General features: G+C 32.4%; 1 protein-coding gene across 1 annotated transcript in view; it reads left to right on the forward strand.

The window, feature by feature from the left end:
- GPC6 (glypican 6) overlaps window positions 1-22,580 on the forward strand; it is a 1,241,410-nt gene that overhangs the window by 610,972 nt on the left and 607,858 nt on the right. The window lies entirely within an intron of this gene.

Below are 22,580 nucleotides of genomic sequence, written 5' to 3' on the forward strand. Positions count from 1 at the left end.
GAATCTGTTTCCCTGGCACCAGAAAAAGGTCATATTTGAACAAAGGTCATTGCCAAACACTGAGTTTTGTGGGTTTTAAAATTTTGTTTTTTTTTATTTTTGAAATCTTATGACTATGGCACAAAAGAGCAATTCAGCGAGGTTTTTTTCCCACATGCATTGATAATCAAAATACCTTAAAATCTGACCTCTTCCTAACACCTTAGATCTGATAATTATATTTCCTTATTTGAATTCATTAAGCTTCAGAAAGGTCTATGTGTGTCCTTGTCTATACAGTTCTTTAAGAACTCTACAATTAAAACTAGTTTGTTGGACATCAGTTGTTGCTATGGTGGTGGTTTTAGTAGTGATTTATTTTTGTTTATTTTATATTGACTCAATTTTTGTTTTTTAATTAAAAGAAAATGTTTAAGCAATTGGAAGGGTTATTTGTGGAAGAGTATTTTAAAGCACATAAATATAAGAGATTCACTAACATAAAGGGGATATTACCATTTTCCCTAAAATAATCTGTCATTGAAAAATAACAATGCTTTAGTCACCAGAGATATTATAGAGTTAAACATATTCTATTATCCAAAAGGTTTATATTCCCCAAAGAGGAAAAAAAAGGCAGGTAAGAAAAGCAATGAGAAACATGACTCAAAAAAAAAAAAAAAACTTCAGGCAGTAAGTAAAAGGAAAAAAAATATTTTGAAAAACAAGATTATCTTCACTGGAGGAATTTGAAGAATAGCAATATTTCATGGCTACATTCATGAGGTCATCATAACTGATCCTTAAGACAACTTCACTGCCTAAATATGAACTGTTAAGCAAGACCTTCTGAGTTTGAATATATCTTGCAAAACTTAAAACATCAATAGCATAAATTTGGTAAAAGGAAAAAATACTATTTATATATGTGTATTATATATATATTATTTAAATGTAAACATGCATATTTCAGATTTCAAAGATTATATATTTTGTACATATATTTGCATAAAATCAATGTGTGTGCATATGTGTTTCTTTTGTATGTATATAAAATTTCCTGATTCTATGTTGTTTAAAATACAGCGTTGATGTTTATCAGCAATATATTTTGCATGCATTTGTAGAGTGTAAAATGTTACAATGCCTTCATGTATTGTTCTCTAGGAAGGCTATAGAGGGTTAAGAAGCCAGTATACCAAAAATGCATAGAGGAAAAAAAAAGACTTTATTAGCTTAGTGTTTTATATCAAACTATAGATGACAGTTTTCTAGTTTGATTTTTAACTTGATCAATAGCAATCATGTCACAAACTTGTTCCTAACTTCGATTATGTAGTCTATCTTCAAATTGCTCATTTTTACTCTACCCTCTTTTAGTACATTCTCTTTGTAGCCAATATGGATTTGAAAGGTGATTGGCTAGGATTCGGGGTTCAGTTTGTGGCCATGAAACAAGACTGACTCAAACAGAGATTGATGGTTTTTCCACTTTCTAACTTTGGTTCTCATTAAACTCATCATGTACCAGCCAACTGAATAATGGGTAAAATTGACATCGAAGACACTGATTTTTAATATTCAGCCAGATCAGTTAAAAAGAGAAAATGAGTGATTTTTCAAATAATTTAGAAGTCAGGAAATTTAAGTGGTTCACTGATGAGCCAGCCTCACCTAATGCCTAACAGATGCTAGCTCACTGACTAGATGTGGGATGCATCCAGCACTAATCTATAGAATTTCAGCACCCGGGCCAATTTTGTTTTCTTCACCAACATTCTAGAGGACTGAACATATTAAGATGAGAGAAAGTACAAAAAGTTTAAGTTGCATTCACAAATGAACATTTTTTCCTGTATTTTTCTCACTGACATTTATTTGAAGTCTTTTTATAAAGAAGAGATTTCTAGATTGTCTAGAAAGATCAACAACTTCAATTGAAGTGATTTAAGAAGTGGATTTGTAGAATAAAGGTATAGTACTATCATATTATCACTGACTTCAGAAAGGAACTTTGAATTACTACTTCAAATTTATTGTAAAATTCAGAGATCTGTATATATTTCTAAATATAATTGCCATATTTTCCCCTCCTGGAATTAAAAGTTTTATTTTTCATCATTTTTACCATTTTTGTTCAGTCCCCAAATTTTCAACATTAAAATGTACCTAAGTATAGTGTCAAAGTAATTTATCAATGGTGAAGATAATAAATGATGATCCAATCATGGTGATTCAATAGGAAAGCAAATTGGTCAAATGATTCACAAACTATCTCCCTTTATTTCTGCCCTTTACTCACTCAAAGAATTGTGTAACATTTAAGACAATTTTTAAATACAAGCTGCTTTAAATTGTCTTGTAAATTGTTCCTTGTTATGGTTTACACTCTCATCATAGGCCATTAGGAATAAGTTATCTAGGATAATACACCCATACCCTGGCTTTTATTTATTTATTTTTTTTTTAATGAGAGGAGGGTAGTCTATTTGTTAAAACTCTGGACAGAATTATTAACACCAAGTCTGGGAGACTTTATAGTTTATATAGTCCAAAAACCCTTGTTTGACAATTGAGGAAAATGGTTAACTTTAGTAAAACTAAAATCCCAACCTAAGTCCTATGAATCCAAATCCAGCTTTGAGGACCATGACAAATCTCAAAGTCCTGGACTCAAATCCCACTTTACATAATTTGCTAGCTGTGTGACTCTGGACAAATCACTAAAAGCACTCTAAATCTGTTTCTTCATTTATTAAATGGGAATAAATAATAACACATTGTTAAAAGGAACAAATAAAATAGTGAATGAAAAGAGCTTTATCAACTTTAAAATACTATTTTAGTACTATCATAGTACAAAAGAGAATGTTTTTAAAATAATGTCCATTTTTCAGTATAATGAGAAGTTATACTTGTGAGACAAATCTATCCAGGGCTATTATAGAGATTTAAGTTTCTATATAAAGAGTCCTTTAAGATAGATTTCTGACTATTCCATCTGAGGAAACTGACTTACTTTAGTGACCTGCAACTCAAAAGTAATATAAAAACAATAAGTATGTCATATATGTTGTTGATACATTTAGAATGGTGTTAGAACAAATTTCATATCAAATATTATTAAACTTTTGCATAATAAACTTCTCAGAATAATTTTAAATCCATAAAATTAAATATTTAGGAGTAAAAAGGGAAAAAATGTTAGTGAAAATAAAGATTATATATAATATTAATATATTTATACATTTTTTTCCTCATCCAAGTCCACAAATGACCTGAAATCAGTATATAGGTATTTTGTAAAGTTCATTGATCCCAGGTTAAGATTCCTTGTTATTAAGGAAATTTCACCAAAAAAAATATATTTTTGTTTATGTTTCAAATATTCTATTGAGATAGGTAACTTTCATTACACCAGATCTATCAGTGCAGATCAGTAATTCTTGTAGTATCAAAGCATGATCTCAGATCCTAAGGAGTTAAGTAATTTTTCCATCATCAAACAGTGTGTAACAGAAGCTGGGTTTGAACCCCTGTCCTTCTGACATAGACATCTATAAGTATGCTGCACTACCTCTCTCATGTTGTAATTATAGGGACAAAACATTCCAAGCATTGTGAAAAGAATGAATAAGATTTGGGATCCTTGGCTGTTCTTGAAAGTTTGGAGGATTTCTCTTTTATTGTCCCATCTTCCAAGATGTGATGCTGCAAGGACATTCCCCTAGGTAATATCAATGCATTGTAGAGGTTTATGAGCCACGATACCCATCAAAAAGAATTTTAATAAAGGTTGACAGATATATTGCATGAATAGTGCTGATATAGTGAAGTAGGCCCTACATAGGGTATAAGATATTCCTGCTATTCCTCTTTTTAGTTAAGAGATGACATCTTGCAGGTATTCATTTGTAGGGAAGATTCTGAAGGAAAATGTATTCCAAAACATGCTATTGATTGTCTCCACTGCTTCCTTCATGATTGTAAGAATAGAACTAGGAGCAATGAATATTAAAGAATACCCATCATTGACTCTTCTGAGACGAACATGAATAGAATTGGTGAATTCATATGAATTTCTTGAAGGAAAATGTGTGTAAGTCTCAAATATCACTACCTTCTATGATGCTGGGAAATCAAAATGGGACAATGCATTTTGTTACTATATATATTATATTATATATACACATATGTATAAAACACCAGTGTCAACAACAATGTAATATAATATGTATTTGTTAATATATATATATATTATATAACAGAATTTCTCATTTTCACTACATATGGATTTGCAGATAGAATAGGAGAAAGCAGAGCTCCATTGAAGCCATTGTTTACAGGGTTTCCAACATCCCCAAGTTCTTCATAAAATCTCTAACATTTTCACAAGAATGACAGTCTTTATTTGATCTTCATTCTTCATACATTGAAGACAATATAAACTCCTTTAGAGAACAGATGAGTTCGGTTTTAGTTGTTTGCTTTTTATTGGACAACACACTACCACAGTGACTAAATGAAGTAGATTTAATAAATGTTTATTGAATTCTGGATATCTCCTCTGAATAATGTCATTAAATAAGCCTATCCAGCCCCTACCTGTCCTGCACCCCCTCCCCTGACCCCAAGAGTAACTACATAGATATTAGAAATGTCTTTAAACTTTTTTTAACCTCTTTTATTTTTTTATAAAAAATGCGCATTATTTTGCTGAAAATACAGTGAAGGTGAATTTTGTGTGGGAAAAAAAATAGTTGCATTTAATTTTGCTTCCAATGAAAACTGACAGCATTTATAAGTTTTTATGGTACTATTAAATATTAGACAACAAAGCACTTTGTTTTAAAAAAAAAATCTTTCCCCCTCCCCCTGGAATTTTGCTGTCTATAATAGAAGCATTCCCAGGGAGAATTCAATAGCATGTCTTATAAAATATTTTAATGAAAAGATGAATCCTATAATACTCCCCTGCATATGTAGACAGAATATAACTACATAAAATATTTATGACACTATTTCCATAAAATATTGGTGACATCTTTTTAAGGATATAAAAAAGTAAGATATTTTTAGCTAGTATGGGGGATAGAACCTTTCAGAGAAAAGCCTGGCTTATAATTTCTAGGTGCTAAACTGATGACTTTATTTCAGACAAGAATCTCAATATTGAACCAAATACTTTACTAAGTTGTAGCTATTCTAGTTTCTGAATATCATGGCTACTAATCCATTTTTGATCAAGTCAAAGACTATCTTTTGGCTAACTAAATTATAATCTACCTTAGTGAAGTCAAAGAATGAAATGGATCACAAGACAGGAATATTTATTTTTTTCCCTAAATTATCAGGAATTGCAGGTAAAAGGAATTACTTGGGCTACATTGTCTTGAATCATATTCTCTGTCCCCAAAAGGAGTGGATACATAGATATTTTTTTACCTTTAATACAACCAGAATTTTCCATGTATATTTATCCCCCCAAGAATTGTGCATAGAGGTATCATAGAAAAGTTTGCAATAATTTATCAAACTGTTGTTTAAACCAACTTCTTAACTTCCTGAAAATCCATTGTTTTCTTTCCTTTGGGCCTACATTGATTTCTCTCCAGGCCTGGCATATGATAATTTCTATGACTGTCTTAACACAGCTGTGATGGACACTGGCCAAGAATGTCTCTTTGTCAGTATTCATATGTCATCATTGTCCTTATCAAATAGCATTTGGATGTCAGAATTCATTGCTATGTAATGGGAAAACAGCAATCTGGAATAAAACAGAACTGTTCGAACAAGGTTTAATTATTTATGGTAAGTGTAAATTTGGAACTAATATCTGACAAGTCTAAATTTTGACATTTACATTTAAAAAGAAATGCATTTCTTCCAAAAATTCCATTAGTACTTGTAGCACTTTTTAAGGCTTCGCTTAAATGTCATGTGGAGTCTTAAGTATCATTACCATGAAAAAATTTATCATCGTTGTTTTCTTGTGTTTACTCATTTTTAAGTCATTTTCAGTTCTGTTGTCTTTGTCATTTCCAACTTTTCATGATCCCATTTGGCCATTTCTTGGCAATGATACTGAAGTGTTTTGCCATTTCCTTCCTCAGCTCATTTTACAGATGAGGAAACCAAGGTGAACTATGTTAAATGACTTCCCCAGGGTCACACAGCTAGAAAATATCTGAGATCAGATTTTTTTTTTAATAATAGCTTTTCATTTTCAAAAAAACATGCAAAGATAGTTTTCAACATTCACTGAGGTCAGATTTTAACTCAGGTCCTCCTAACACAAGGCTAACCAGCAGTACTCTATCCACTATACCACTTAGTTCTCTTTTTCTTTTTTTCTAGTTTGTTTTTAAGCTGGAAGATTTTATGTTTAATAGCAAACTATATTGTATAATTCTGAAATCCAGGAGGCCTGGGGTCCAGCCCAGCCCAGTCCACTCCCCTTACTTTACTCCCACTTTATCAGTTTCTCTTCAAATTTTCTCCAATTTCATCTCCATACTATCTCTTCTAAGCCCCCCACACATTTGATTCACCTTTTCCCTCCCCCCAATCATTTTTCCCTCCCCCCAGTCCTTTTTTCCCTCCATTTTACCTGAGGTATGTGGTTCACTCAGTCCCCTTGGTTTAGTCCATGTGGCCAGAGCCACTCTTCCCTTTAGGCTTGGGATGTCTTCTGCTGGATAAACCCATAGTTCAGAGCTAGCTGGGAGCTCCCCGAGCCATGCTCCTGAGTGGAGTTTCAGTGAGTAGTTGTTCTTTTCAATCATTAGGTTCTGAATGGGGACCATATCAAGACCAGACTTTGTACATCTCAGGAAGGAATGGCACTAGTTTATATTACCAAAGATCTAGTTTATGAGAACGGTTTTCTAAAACTTCATGTATCTCTAGCCAGTACACTGAGCAAGGGGTTGTCTGCACTAAGTAGAATGTTCCTGTGCCAGGCAGACTTCTGTCCTCAGGGCAAGCTTCTGACACTGGTTTTTGTCCAAATGACACAGCTGTAGATTTGAAGCATCATTGGCTGGGCCTTGATCCCTGCTCCCATCACAGTTTGTAGGCTGGAGGCTTCCCTAGCTCTCCTATTTCATGAACTACTCTATTAAGCTAGGGTTTTCTATCTAGATCCCTTTTCCAGTGTCTACAGGCATTTGGTAATTTCTTTCTATGGGTTTTGGCTGGCCAAATGCATTGGTTCTCCTTCAATTTATCAACCATTTCTCCATTGGGGCTTTTTAAAATCCTAGCTGAACTAATTGTGATCAAGCAAGGTTCTTTTCTTCCTTAGTCTTGAGGATATCTGTATTTTTTCTTAACTCAATCAATCAGTCAATCAACAAATAAACAAGCATTTATTAAACATTTATGTGCTGGACTTTTTGCTGTGCACCTGGAATATAAAGACATAAACATTGTCCTCCAAGACCTTATATTTTAAAAGAAAAGAAAACCTATAAATAAATAGATATATAAATTACAAATGTGTATATAGAGATGCGCATATGTATATATATACACGCTAAATACCCAGTCATTTGAGGAAAGAGTACAATAGCAGCTTTGTCTCAGATTGGAACAATATGATATGATCAACTTCTGGAAACTATTGTTCTGTATTTTACTCTAAATACTTCATATATTCTTAAACTGCATTCTTTAAAATAGTTTTTTTCCAAAAGCATTTTGATAGCCATATTTTAATATAATAGATTTCCTTTATAATCCTTTGCCTTTTATTTTACACATTTAAAATAATTATTCTAAGAAAGGGTCCAAAGGGTTCACCAGATTACCAAATAGATCTGTGACATAAGATTAGAAATCTGTCTCTAAAAGATGTGATTAGCATTTCTGATTCTTTTCATGTAGACAGTAATGATTCACATGGATAGTCCTTTCATCCTTATATGCTATAGTTGTGTTCCTGTAAGTAGAATGAGAGTTAGATTGGATAGGCTACGGAGTATATGGGAATAAAGTTATGGAGACTCTCCATGAAGTATGCATGCAGATGAACAAAGCTTTGCCCGTCATATCTGGCAACATAAGTGCTCAGCTGCATGTGTCTTCTATACAATTACTTCCATATTCATGGGTATTCTCTGTGAATTTTGCTCCAGTCCAACCTCTTCGTATGTAGACTGAGTAATGCAGGATTATATATAAGAATTTTGTAATAATGATCCCCCCAAAATAATTAGAAGATATATGGAAATATAAGAAACTGGAGGAAGCGATTTATTTAGCTGTGATTCTGGAATCACAGCCTGTGTGGAGATGCAACCTTACTGAAGTGCTTTTGATTTCATGCTTTTGGCAAGCATGTTACTTGTAAAGTAAAAGATAGTTTTAGATAGGGCCTTGACACTCTTAGACATCTCTTAAATCATTTTGGCATACTTTTCTAATAAATTAATAAATTACAACTTTTGGTAAATTATAATTCCAATGCACAAAATCATGTACTAAAGATGTGCAAAAAAAGTAGGCATTCCTCCCAATGTGCCTAGATGAGAAAAGCTCATCATGCATGGGATACTGTTCAATAATTTCTATTAATTTTTAACTGAGTACTGTGAAATTGCCACTTTTGTGCTGTATAAAAATCATGATTCATTACTGATTTTCACTTTTTAATCTGGATAAGAGGTAAATTTGGCAAGTGGCACTGACTCCCCAACAGCAGTTATTTTCTAATTCCATCCTGATTCTTTGATGAACCTTCTCCCAAGTGGATAGTTTGGTGGGAATAGAGAACTGACTTTAGAACTGCTTTGTAATGCCATTCATTAAATTAACTTAGAATATGTAAACTGGATTGTTTTAAGATTTAAAACCTTTTCCTCAAGATGTCCTAGAATTACTAGATTAGCACTTGTGTGGTCAAAAGTTTGACTCAATTTTCAGAGGCAAGTATTTTAATGATGATATCCTATAGGCTTGATTCTACAGGATTGTTTTTCTCTATAAATTTACCAGCTGAATCAAAAATAAATTCAATGTATAAATATAACAAGATGATTCTAACTAAAAGGAAACACAAATTATTAAGAGGTAAATTCTAAACATAGACCTCCCATTTTAGCTTCTCCTTTTTATCTTAAGGGTTCCACTCTTTGAGAATTCAGCTCTGAAGTTAGGAGAACCTGAATTCAAGTTTGACCTCAGGCACTTAACACTTCCTAGCTGTGTGACCCTGGGCAAGGCACTTAATATCAATTGCCTCAGGAAAAAAAAAAATGAGAGAATTCTGTCATCATGAAGAACTTGTCAAATTTATTTTCCTCATCTTCTTTTAGCTTCCCAGTATTAAATAGAATGCAATGCAAAATTCTCATGATTATCATCATCACATCTAAATTCTCATCCTTACAGCCTTAGATAGTTTGATGGCCTAATGATAGATCATTGCAATTGTATTTATGAAGACCTGAGTTCCAATCATTCTTCAAAACACTAGCGGTGTGACTGTACAAGTTACTCAAGTACTCTTAACCTCAGGTTCTTCGATTCTAAAATAGGAATAATAATAGGTCCTACTTCAGAGGATCCTTGTAGTGATCAATTGGAATAAAGTGTGCAAAGAGCTTTGCAAAATGTACAGTGCTGTATGAATGTTAGCTTTATTAGTTAGATTTAGTATGTAAAATCCTTGAGGGTAAGGTCTATTGAATTTTTGTTTTTGAATCCTCAGTGGCTAACATACCGATTGGCAAGCAGTAAACACTTAATCCCTTTTTATTGATTATCTGCTCCATTGCTAAAGTCTATAACCTTTGCTATCCTATTGCTCTTAATCCACAAATTACCTCCATATGAATCTCCATAGCTTGTTCAATCCCTTACCCTACTCTTGTTCTTTATTTATTTATGAAGTCTACCTAAATCATACCTTCTTTTCTACTCCCTAGCTATCTACATGATCCAAGCCTTCCTCATGCCATATTATATTATGACACTACCATGGAAATTCTCTCAGGCCTTTTCCTTTTCAATCCATCTTCTTTTCTATGATTCACCCCACCACTCTCACAGTGATTTTCTTTAAATAATTTCTAAATGATCTGTTGCTTGAAACTGAAAGAAGTTAGTTTTTTCAGAGTTACAGATGGTAAATGTTCAAGGCAGGATGTGAATACAAATTTTCCTGTCTCTATACTATCCCTCAAACATTTCGCTCCTGGAAGCATTCTGAGTTCAAATTATGCTACTACTTGCATGTTCTGAGTAAGTTATTGAACTTCATTCAGCTTTAGTTTAGAAATCTATAAAATGGGGGAAGAGCCACTAATCCACAAGGTTTTTTGTTTGTTTTTTTTTTTTATGGGAATCAAATGAAGTTACAAGTGTAAAATGTTTTACAAACCTAAAGATTCTATTTCAGTATTATTGTCAAGATAACATAAAGAAAATATATGCAAATATGGAATCTGATTTTGAAACTAGACCTTATAACTTATCACCTGTGTGATCACTTATTATCACTAAGCCATAATTTTCCTGGTTTCTCTATTTTTGTAATCGATTAGAGGGTCTCAAGTACTCTTCCAGTTCTAAATCCTGTTAGGAGAGTAGATAAATCAAGTCAAATACTTATTTGAGGGCATTTTGTAAGGGCTAGAAAAAATCTTGGTAATTTTTAGTCTTATCAATGGCTATCCATTTGGTGTCATATTTAAGTTTTTAAATGTATTGAAAACTATTTTAGAACTGATTTTTAGCTAGCAGTTGCAGAAGCAATTGATTGTAGAGGTGCTATTTCCTTCACAAATATGACTGTTCAGATTCTAAGGCTCATTGCTCTGCCTAATTTGTATAGATCTTGACAACTGTCTTTCTTAACATTCCTTGGAATTCCAGTAAGTTATTCTGAGTTGTGGAACACCTGTATTTTTAATGGGTTTTCCAGGGGCTGCTAGAATTCAGGCTGTCTATTTGGCAGATGCAAATGTCCATGCCCACTGTGTCATATTTTCTTTTCCCAGTCGTAATTTTCATTTTGGCACTTGAGAAGTATTTGGTGTTAATGTGTTTTACTGCCAGAAATAATGGACTTCCTGCTAAAGAAATGGCACTTTTGACATTTTTGCATTGAAACCTATACTTGATTGTCATCTGTGCCCTAGAAAAACTGGCATGGTACCTTGGTAGGGAATGATACCATCTAACTGGCAGGAATTTAGGCAGTAAAGTTATCACAAATGAGTGTCAGCTGGGAGCATTCTGGAATGATTTTCTAGCTATGGGAAGTCAAGAAGAATACACTCATCAAAACTTTTGTATTCCTTTATATAAAGATTTCATCTTATGCACTTTTAAAATGGGACAGATTTTTGCTAAGTTTAAATAATGATTAAAAAAAAAACATTGTTTAATAGAATTGTGAGAAACATAAAATGATTCATAGAGTTCTGGCTTCTCCATCAAGAAGACCTAGGACCCGGTCCTAGTTCACACATGCTGACTATTGACCCTGTAAGATCTCTTTGTGCCACATGAGGCAAAATTCTAAGACAATAATTTCCAAATAAGATATCAATAGGTATTAACAGATGGAGTTTCTTCACTGGGAGTGCTCTATTCTGATGCTATCACTGGGTCAATCCACATAGTAACATAATTATACAATTTTACTATTAAATCCATATTCTGTTTTAGCTAACACAATAAAGTTATTATGGAAAAATATTCTGGAATGGTCATATTCTGAAAAGTCTTTCATGACATCATTCACAAATATATTTTAATATTAAGGTATATATAAAATATTCTTAAGTTCTTTGGAATTAATAAATCTGTCAGACTCGTGTTAATTTTTGGAATAGCAGTATTCTGTATTGTGAATGAATAATTCCAATTTCTGAAATACTTTGTGCTTTATAGATGCCTTTTTTAAAATGATGAGATAGATTAATAGAGATATAGAACTATTTAATTTATTTGGCTGCCCAAAAGCCTTCAATACTTACTAGTCCTTACAGTATTTTATGTAAGTGTGATGCCAGTTTCCAGTTTTCTAGATCACTGTGTTTTCAGTAAGGCACAGGATGGATGCAGAAAGGTATTCTTTGCATTCCTGTCTTAATGATAGTATCAATGATTTTAGCAATGAATTGGAACTTATTTTTTCCATGATCTTAACCCATAAACTGCAAGTTTTTTTTTAATTTGGGATCTATGAACAACTTGTATTTTAAAATTTTGTATTTTTGACTATAAATCATTACAATTGATTTCCTTTGTAACCCTGTGTATTTTGCTTTATGTATTTAAAAACATTACTCTATGGAGCAAGTATAAGCTTCGCCAGACTTCCAAAGAGTTCCATGATACAAACATAAGTTACTAACCACTTCTATGAAGAGACTACATTAGAACAAGAAGTATTATGAATAAAGAAAAATGAGCATTAAACATTTTTGGAAGAGTTTTTTTTTTGTTACTTCAGAAAAATTTCATTGAATTTCTAATTACTTTTATTGTAATCATTTCAGTTTTTAAAATAGTTATTGCCTATGGGCAATTCGGAATACATGAATGCTTACATTTCAGAGTGTTCCTTGACCACTAAATGTGCTATAAGAGGTATGTTATAGGATTGACTTCAGTCAAGCAATTAGAGATCTAGTAGTTGATAGAAGTAATTTCACAACTATAACTAACAGGTTTTAAGGCTTAAATAAAATCCTGGTTTACTACTTCTAAACTACATGCTACCTACTCTTACTAGCTCAACCTTTATCACCTAAAGTTAATAGGAAAAGCTTTCTTGATCATCAGTCTGCCTACCTGTCCCACTTATTGCTGAAAACTATTGAAAGAAAAAGTAATTCCTCCTTTTTCTCAAGACAGGCTTTCAATGCACGTACACATGGCTTTGTTATTGATGGTCCACTAGGCAGACTAAGCTTCAGTTGCTTGCATCTGTATTGTTCTTTTAGTGTTGACTTCAAAATTGTATTTATTCTCTGTTGGGACTGCCTAATAGCTATAATCCAAGTTTCAGTTTAAATGAATGTGTCTCACTCTCCCCTATTAAACAAGTATCCTTCACAAAAGAAGCTATCTTTTTATACCAATTGAAATTTTCTTTGAAAATAAAAGGTTATATCATCAACCTCAGTACTTGATTGAATCTAGAATAAAAGAGCAGTTGATGATGTGACATTTATAAGAATTTAAAGAGAATATTTCAGTAATTTAAAATTTAACAGGAATGATAGTATATATAGATAGTATATCAAGAGCAAAAATTAGCCACAATAGAAATTTTGGTTTTAGATTTTTTTGTGATATATGATTCTGTAAATTTATAAAAGATAGTAACATCTTAGTTAGAATCAAAATCATAGTCTAAATGCAGTTAATATTTTTAACACAGGAACCATTTGACTATCATGAATTAATTAAAAACATATTTTAATCTTCTAAGATATGTTTCTAGAAGGCTATTTGCAGATTTCATTTTATTCGGCACTTATGCAGTTCCAATATGCAAAATTTTAGTGAATATTAGACCATTATGTAAAATCTCTATTGTTTTGTGGTGTAAGAACTAATAAATATTTGAAGAAAGGTGGAGTCATTATTCCATAAATGGTTTGCTCTTTCTCCAGTGCACTATTTGATTGCATATTAACCACTTTCTAGAGCTTAGGGCTTATATGATTCACTGAACAAAGCTTGCAAAATCAGTCTTTAGGCAAATTCTTTTGATTACAATGCTTTATATTTGGGATGAAATGCTCTATTAGATCATGTTACAAAACTTTGTTGCCATTTTGAAATTCCTAAGATGAAATTAATTATTAAGGCTCTTAAAATATGTTATTTTAAATATATATACACTTTTTTTAATTTTCCCATATGCATTTTTTAATTTGGCATTCCCATCTGACCATAATTTTATTTTGGTCACCAAAACAATTGATTAAAACTAAATTCCTTCCTATAAAATGCTTATGGCTAATAGAGATGAATGCCCATATATACACTGAGAGACAGAGACAGAGACAGAGACACACAGGATAAATGAATTCCAGGAAAAGCATATAAAAGCACTTTTCTGACCCAATGGAAACTTCTTGTCCGTAGATATGGAGAAGTTCAGTATTAATCCTATATCTTTATTGAAATTCTCAAAACCACTGTAGCTCATTAAGTACAATAACATGTTCATTTGGGCAGAATGAAATGACTAACTGTTGTTAGATGTCAGAATTGCTTCAGCCATTTCCATAAATCACAGTGGGAATATCATTATCGTATATGATTAATGACACTTCATGTTGTGAATCTGATTACAAACACTAAAGAAAAGAATAACGAGAATCTCTTTTTATGCATACCTTACATGAAATGTTTAGTACATGTCCACCAAATTATTATAATTTGATTGCTCTGTAAGAATGGGCGATTAAATACAATTCATTGAAATCCATTGAGATCTAGCAGTGACTTTTTCATAGATATACAGAATATGGAGTGTGTTTTTTTCTGTAGAGGCTTAGTCATTACTTTTGAAGAAAAATGTATTTTTCTCTTATTTCTCACTAAGAGGGAACATTTTTAATGCTTGTTTATTGTTCTCAAACATTTTATCCAACAAAGAGAAGAAATGGAAATCAGGTTCACTCAATGTTGATACTGTTGTTGTTTTCTCTCTATAATTCCTATCTTTTCTAGAGCCAAAGTCATCACCCATTTAGTTCAAATAGATCTTCTCCTTAAGTTACTGTGGCATATTTAATTGAAGGTTAGTCTTCAGAATCAGGAAAACTTGGGTTCAGAGCCTCTGATAATACTAGCTGTGAAACCATCTGCAAATAAAGTAACCAATCAGTACTTCAAGCAATTATACTGTTCTCTTGCTGATGTATAAGGATTTGATATTCATGCCAAAAATTTCCTATATAGATAAAAATCGAAGGATCATGCTTTTCACGTACCAAAAATATCTACAATATGCTCTTTATTCTGAATTCCTATTCCTTATTTTCACCTAAGTGTAATTAAAAATCTCTTTAATTTGGATTTGAGCAATTCAAAATTTGTAAATCATGCAGAGAAGGAGTAGGCTAAGGTTTATCTTGGTACAATGTGTCAAAAATTTACTATGGAAATTTAATCATGTTTGGTAATGAAAAGGATTTTTTTTTTGTTTTTAACTGTATTGTCAAAATATTTTTTGCATTTATTTTAAAAATATTTTGAATTCCAATTTTTTCTCTTTCACCTTCTCCAAAAATAGTAGTCAATTTAATATAGGTTATACATATTAATCACAATTGTGAAAGGACCAGACCAAAAGGAAAAAAAAACACTAAAAATTTAAATAAGAGAAAAAAATATGCTTTGATCTACATTGAGTCCATAAGTTCTTTTTTTTTTTTAATTTTTATTTAATAATTACTTTATATTGACACTCGTTTCTGTTCCAATTTTTTTTCCCTCCCTCCCTCCACCCCCTCCCCTAGATGGCAAGCAGTCCTTTATATGTTGGATATGTTGCAGTATATCCTAGATACAATATATGTTTGCAGAACCGAACAGTTCTCTTGTTGCATAGGGAGAATTGGATTCAGAAGGTATAAATAACCCGGAAGAAAAACAAAAATGCAGATAGTTCACATTCGTTTCCCAGTGTTCTTTCTTTGGGTGTAGCTGCTTTTGTCCGTCATTTAGCAATTGAAACTCAGGTCTCTTTGTCAAAGAAATCCATCAAAATATGTCCTCATACAATATCGTTGTCGAAGTGTATAATGATCTCCTGGTTCTGCTCATTTCACTTAGCATCAGTTCATGTAAGTCTCGCCAGTCCTCTCTGTATTCATCCTGCTGGTCATTCCTTACAGAGCAATAATATTCCATAACATTCATATACCACAATTTACCCAGCCATTCTCCAATTGATGGGCATCCATTCATTTTCCAGTTTCTAGCCACTACAAACAGGGCTGCTACAAACATTTTGGCACATACAGATCCCTTTCCCTTCTTTAGTATTTCTTTGGGATATAAGCCCAATAGAAACACTGCTGGATCAAAGGGTATGCACAATTTGATAATTTTTGGGGCATAATTCCAGATTGCTCTCCAGAATGGTTGGATTCGTTCACAACTCCACCAACAATGCAATAGTGTCCCAGTTTTCCCGCATCCCCTCCAACATTCATCATTATTTTTTCCTGTCATCTTAGCCAATCTGACAGGTGTGTAGTGGTATCTCAGAGTTGTCTTAATTTGCATTTCTCTGATCAATAATGATTTGGAACACTCTTTCATATGAGTGGTAATAGTTTCAATTTCATCCTCTGAAAATTGTCTGTTCATATCCTTTGACCATTTATCAATTGGAGAATGGCTTGATTTCTTATAAATTTGAGTCAGTTCTCTATATATTTTGAAATGAGGCCTTTATCAGAACCTTTAACTGTGAAAATGTTTTCCCAGTTTGTTGCTTCCCTTCTAATCTTGTTTGCATTAGTTTTATTTGTACAAAGGCTTTTTAATTTGATGTAATCGAAATTTTCTATTCTGTGATCAGTAATGGTCTCTAGTTCATCTTTGGTCACAAATTTCTTTCTCCTCCACAAGTCTGAGAGATAAACTATTCTATGTTCCTCTAATTTATTTATAATCTCGTTCTTTATGCCTAGGTCATAGACCCATTTTGATCTTATCTTGGTATATGGTGTTAAGTGTGGGTCCATGCCTAATTTCTGCCATACTAATTTCAATTATCCCAGCAGTTTTTATCAAATAATGAATTCTTTTCCCAGAAGTTAGGGGCTTTGGGTTTGTCAAACACTAGATTGCTATAATTGACTATTCTGTCTTGTGAACCTAGCCTTTTCCACTGATCCACTAATCTATTTCTTAGCCAATACCAAATGGTTTTGGTGACTGCTGCTTTATAATATAATTTTAGATCGGGTACAGCTAGGCCACCTTCATTTGATTTTTTTTTCATTAATTCCCTTGAGATTCTCGACTTTTTATTGTTCCATATGAATTTTGTTGTTATTTTTTCTAGATCAATAAAATATTTTCTTGGAAGTCTGATTGGTATAGCACTAAATAAATAGATTAGTTTAGGGAGTATTGTCATCTTTATTATGTTCGCTCGGCCGATCCAAGAGCACTTAATATTTTTCCAATTATTTAAGTCTGACTTTATTTGTGTGGAGACTTTTTTATAATTTGCTCATATAATTCCTGACTTTCCTTTGGTAGATAGATTCCCAAATATTTTATGGTATCAACAGTTATTCTGAATGGAATTTCTCTTTGAGTCCATAAGTTCTTTATCAGAATGTAGATAGCATTTTACTTTATGAGTCCTTTGTATTTGTCTTGGATTATTGTATGGCTGATAAGGGTTGAGTAATTCATAGTTGTGCTTCACACAATGTTGCAGATGCTATGTATAATGTTTTACTGGTTCTGCATATTTTACATTGCACCAGTTCATATAAGTCCAGGTTTTTCTCAGATCTGCCTGTTCATCATTTCTTATTGCATTATTTCTTATATTCCATTACATTCATATATCATAATTTGTTCATCCAGTCTGAAATTGTTGGGCATCCCCTCAATTTCAATATGATGCCACAAAAAAAAAAAATTGCTATAAGCATTTTTGAACATATAGATCCTCCCCCTCTCCCCCCCTCCCCCACCCCTTTTTAAAGGATATGTACAGTTTTGCAGCCCCCTTAGGTGTTCCAAATTCTGCACTCCAGAATGGTTGAATCAGTTTGCAAATCAGCTAACAATGCATTAGTGTCTGAATTTTCCCACATTGCTTAGAGCATTTATCACTTTCCATTTTTGTCATAGTGTTTTAATTTGAATTTCTCTAATCAAAATTCATTTAGAGCACTTATTTTAATGCCAAAAGATAGCTTTGATTTCTTCATTTGAAAACTGCTTGTTCACATCCTTTGAACATTTATCAGTTGAGGAATGGCTCATCCTCTTATAAATTTCTCTATGTATTTGAGAAATGAGGCCTTTATCAAAGATAACTGGCTATAAAGATAGTTTCTCAGCTTTTTGCTTTCCTTCTAATGTTTCTTATCCTGACTTTCTTTGTACAAAAACTTATTTAACTATGATAAAAATTATTCTTTTTTTCATACTGTAATTCTCTCTATCTCCTCCTTGGTCATGAATGCTTACCTTATCCACAGATCTGACAGGTAGACTTTTCCTCGCTCTTATAATTTGCTCATACTGTCACCCTTTATGTCTATCTAAATCATGCATCCATTTTGACTCTATCTCGGTCCTATTTGAAAAGTAAATATTTTAAGGAAAAAAGAAAACAAAGTATTTTCTTGGACTTTTAAGACTTTTACATACAAAAAACCTGGTAATTACAGACATTGACCAATTTACTAAAGCAAATCCCAATTATTTTTATTTGGCAAAATATTTAATTTCATTCACTATCTAGAAAATGATAGGATTGGGTTTTTAAAGTCATATTCTGAACTATTGGATCCTTCCAGTTTTGTTCCTATGATTCTGATTTGTATTGACTTCTACAATTAATCTAAATTATGAGTTTTTGTGGTACATCCATAATAACCTCTACACTCTCATTAATCTTCAAATTTGGGGAAACAAGATAAAAGAATGCCAAGGAGGATACTGACATCTCCTTGAATACTATTATTACATTGTAACCAAATTTAACTTTAGCCCAGACCTTCTCTGAATGATTTACAAACTTTGTATTTGTGGAGTTCAAGTTTAAAAGTTTTTCCTTTATATCTTTAAATGATAGGAAGAATAGAAATTTAAAAGGAGAATGTTTGTAGAAGTAGGTAGCTATATGTAATAACAGGGAGAGAATTTGGAATTATTATGTGCTACAACAGGAAGAGAATTCACAAAATGACACAAATGTTAATAATAATGACTTTAAAAATACTTTTAATTCACTCTCAACTACATTTTCTTTTGGGGCTCTGCAATTAGGTTGGTTATTAAGATTTTTTCATAGGAACATAGGACCATATAGTTTGAAAGGTTTTTTTTTTTTGTTTTTATCTAATCTCATTCTTCATAAAAGCATGAATCTCACCCACAACATCCTTGAGAAGTATTAATTTAAAATGTACTAGAAGATTTAAAAGTGATAAGCATCTTTCTAACTCCTTTGCAAGGCATCTCACACTCCTGACTCATAGAGTCTGCAGTTCACAAAAAGTCCTATATCACTTTTATTGAACTAGTTACCTCCCTCACTCTATTTAAATAGTTGATTCTTTTGAACCCAAGTGCAAGTACATTTCTCTGCATTAGTTTTTATCTAGCATAATAGAGTAGAATACTCCATAGAAAACTGGCCAACATAGAGAGGATGAACAGCCATAGAGGGGTTATAGTTGACTCTATATTCATACTGAGGCAATTCCAAATCCAATAAAATCCAAAATCCAATAAAATTCCAAATCTAATACTGAAAATTCATTTTATTAGTTTTAACCTATCATTCCAATTTAAATTATTGGCCTGAGTAGGAAACACAGTAGAAATATCTGTTCAAATTTATGAGCTTTCTTCTCCAATACTCTTGGAAACTGAAGTCCACTCTTCCCATCTTTTGAAGTAAAATGGTACAAACAAATTACTATTCCCATCATATATCATTTATTGGGCACCTGCTGAATGCTATTGTATTTATCACTCACACCATTCTGTAGCATAAGATCAAGAAGGTCATGGTTTATCAAATTCCATCCTTATTGGAAACAGAAATATAGATGACAATAAATTGTAGACACATCAGGGAGTTTACCCATGATCAGCAGGAGAGAATCAAAGCGAGTTTTCATGTAGAAAGAAAGCGACAAGCTGAAACGAGTTGCTCTGTGGGAGACTTCAAACCATAAAAATATCAGAGGTGTTGTGAAGTTTTTGGAAATAATCAGCTATGCCAAATCTTGGTGAAAACTATAGATAGTTTAGGATTTGTGCATATGCTCTGCAGAATAATAGCTTCAGATCTTAGCTTATTATAAAGGATCATAAAATGACAGAGAAGACAGCATGTGTGAGCGATTTCATAACAGATTGTTTTTATTCATTGCAAATATAAAACTTTTCATATCTCTTTATAAACTGGAGAGACAAGCTTTAGCCCAACATGAAATACTTAGAAAGAAGTAAGTTAAAGGGGAGCAAGGCAGATAAATAAATTTAAAGAACATTTGTCTGCTTAAACAATTGTCATTTGTCATTTTTATAGCTTATATTCACCTCAAATATTAAAACAGAGATCACCTCATGTAACAGAAATCACCTCATATGTATCAATTCAATAATTATTTATCGTTTAGCTCCTTCGTTTAGCTCAAAAAATTAGAGGGCTCAATCTATACCCTCCATGAGCATAAGGATAATCTAATTAGAGAAACAAGACCTATCCACATAAGTATTAAAAGACAACACATGACAATGCAATTAGGGGCCAAAATATATGGTTGTAAGTCAGCAAGTATTTGATAAGTGAATGCTATCACCAGGCAATAAAGTAGTATGGGCATTAGCAAATGAGAAATGAGCTAGGTCCTAAGCTGCTGGGGAAGGCTGTGTAACAAGAGATATGGTACCAGTAGGTCACCTACTAGAAAGAGGTGTAGATTTAGAGTCACAAATCTGAATTTTGAATGTAGACATCACTATTTTTGTGTGAGCTTTGACACATCATTGAACCTCATTTACATTCATATTCCTCATTTCTAAAATTAGGGGATTGAATTAGAATAAAGCTTTTAAAACCAGAATCCAATTTTGTGACTGTCCTTCAGAATCCCCATTAATTTGAATGGCGAAAAAAATATATACATCTCCCCACTAATTTTTAACAATTTAACAATTCTTTTCATTACTTATAAATATTATTGGACAAAGGATCCATAGATTTCACCAGCCAAAAGGGCCCGATGCACCCATGTACACACACACACACACACACACACACACACACACACACACATAGAATCCCTGGACTATAAGATCCTTCCAACCCTAAATCCTGTTAGAAATACTATTATGTTTCTAGTGGCTGAATTATTGAGTAATTCCTAAAATGAGTAGAATAATGCAGAAGTCTCATAAAAAGAGATTATTGTGCTAAAGACAAGATTTATTACTTTAGTCAATGGCACATTTATTTAAAAAGCTAATACAATGAAAGTATATAGATTGCATCTTGTAATTTCTTTAGTGTGTGTGTGTGTGTGTGTGTGTGTGTGTGTGTGTAACAGGATTTGACTTCATAGGAATTCTTCCCGATATTTTTTATTCCTTATCTCCAAACTTTTTGTTCTACTACAAAGCAACATATCCCAATTAACATTTTGAGCCTTATTGAGTTCTAAATATTGTACTCAACTATACATCACGCTTTGCATGCATTTCATTTTTATGTTTGGACTAGACTTGTGATTTTATTGCTTAGAGGAATGCCAGTGATAAAGCTCTATCAATGCAAAGCAAAGCCCTGGTCTTCACGTCTCCATGTTAGAGATCTGCCTGGGGCACTGGATCTACAGCTTCTTGAACCCAGCTCTTCCTGATTCTAAGAACATCTCTTAGTTCACTATGACAAGCTGTCTATCCAGTGCATTTCATGTAAATATATCTATCCAATGCATTTCATGTAAATATATGACTGAATTGAACTGAATTTGTATACATGTTTTTAATGCCTTTCCACTGGATTGTAAACTCCTTGGGAGCAGCATTTGTGCCTTTTATTTTTATCTCTAGCACCTATCACAAGGTCTTTCATGTAGTAAATACTTAATCAGCAATTGTTGTTGAAATGAAAATGAAATGAATGGATAATAAGTTCATTGGTGTATATTTTATATTGAAATATGATAGAGATGAAAATTTCATTTGCTATTTTGTCTTCATTTTTTGGTGAATTATAATTTCTACCTCATCAATTCACAGAATCTAGAATTTTCAAAAATTACTTCTGCTGTTAGAGTTCATCCTAATCATTTAGTGTTGTGTTCTAATAATTCTAAGTATTCTGACTTTATTTTCTTTTATTATCTATAGGCATTTCCCCTTTAAAATTATCTTTCCTCATTCAAATTCTCGATTTTTATATTTTTTTTATTCTTATATATAAGTATTTGATTATACAGTCTCTAAAGACTATTCTAAACATAGATCATTGTTTACCTTTAATTTGACTAGGAAATATGCAGCATTATAGATAATATATTTTTTCCTAGATATTTAGAATTCTCTGAAGTTATTTCATTATATAAATAGCTATTACAAGTATTTTTTAATATAGCTTCATCAGGGTTCATACAAAGGTCAAACATGATCATTTGTATATTTATTCATCTTCCATTTGCTTGTTATGATCTAGTGTGTGTGTTGGGGGGGCCAGTATGGATATAAAGGTATCTGTGTGTTTGTGTATAAATGTGAGTTCCTTGAAGATGGAGACTAAAGTTTATTTAAATGTTCCTTTCCCCCAAGTTCCCTCCTACACATAGTTGTGCATTACAACAGGTGCTTAATAAATGTTGTATTTCATC

This window comes from Antechinus flavipes, chromosome 3 (assembly GCF_016432865.1).
Source record: "Antechinus flavipes isolate AdamAnt ecotype Samford, QLD, Australia chromosome 3, AdamAnt_v2, whole genome shotgun sequence".
Lineage (NCBI taxonomy): Eukaryota > Metazoa > Chordata > Mammalia > Dasyuromorphia > Dasyuridae > Antechinus > Antechinus flavipes.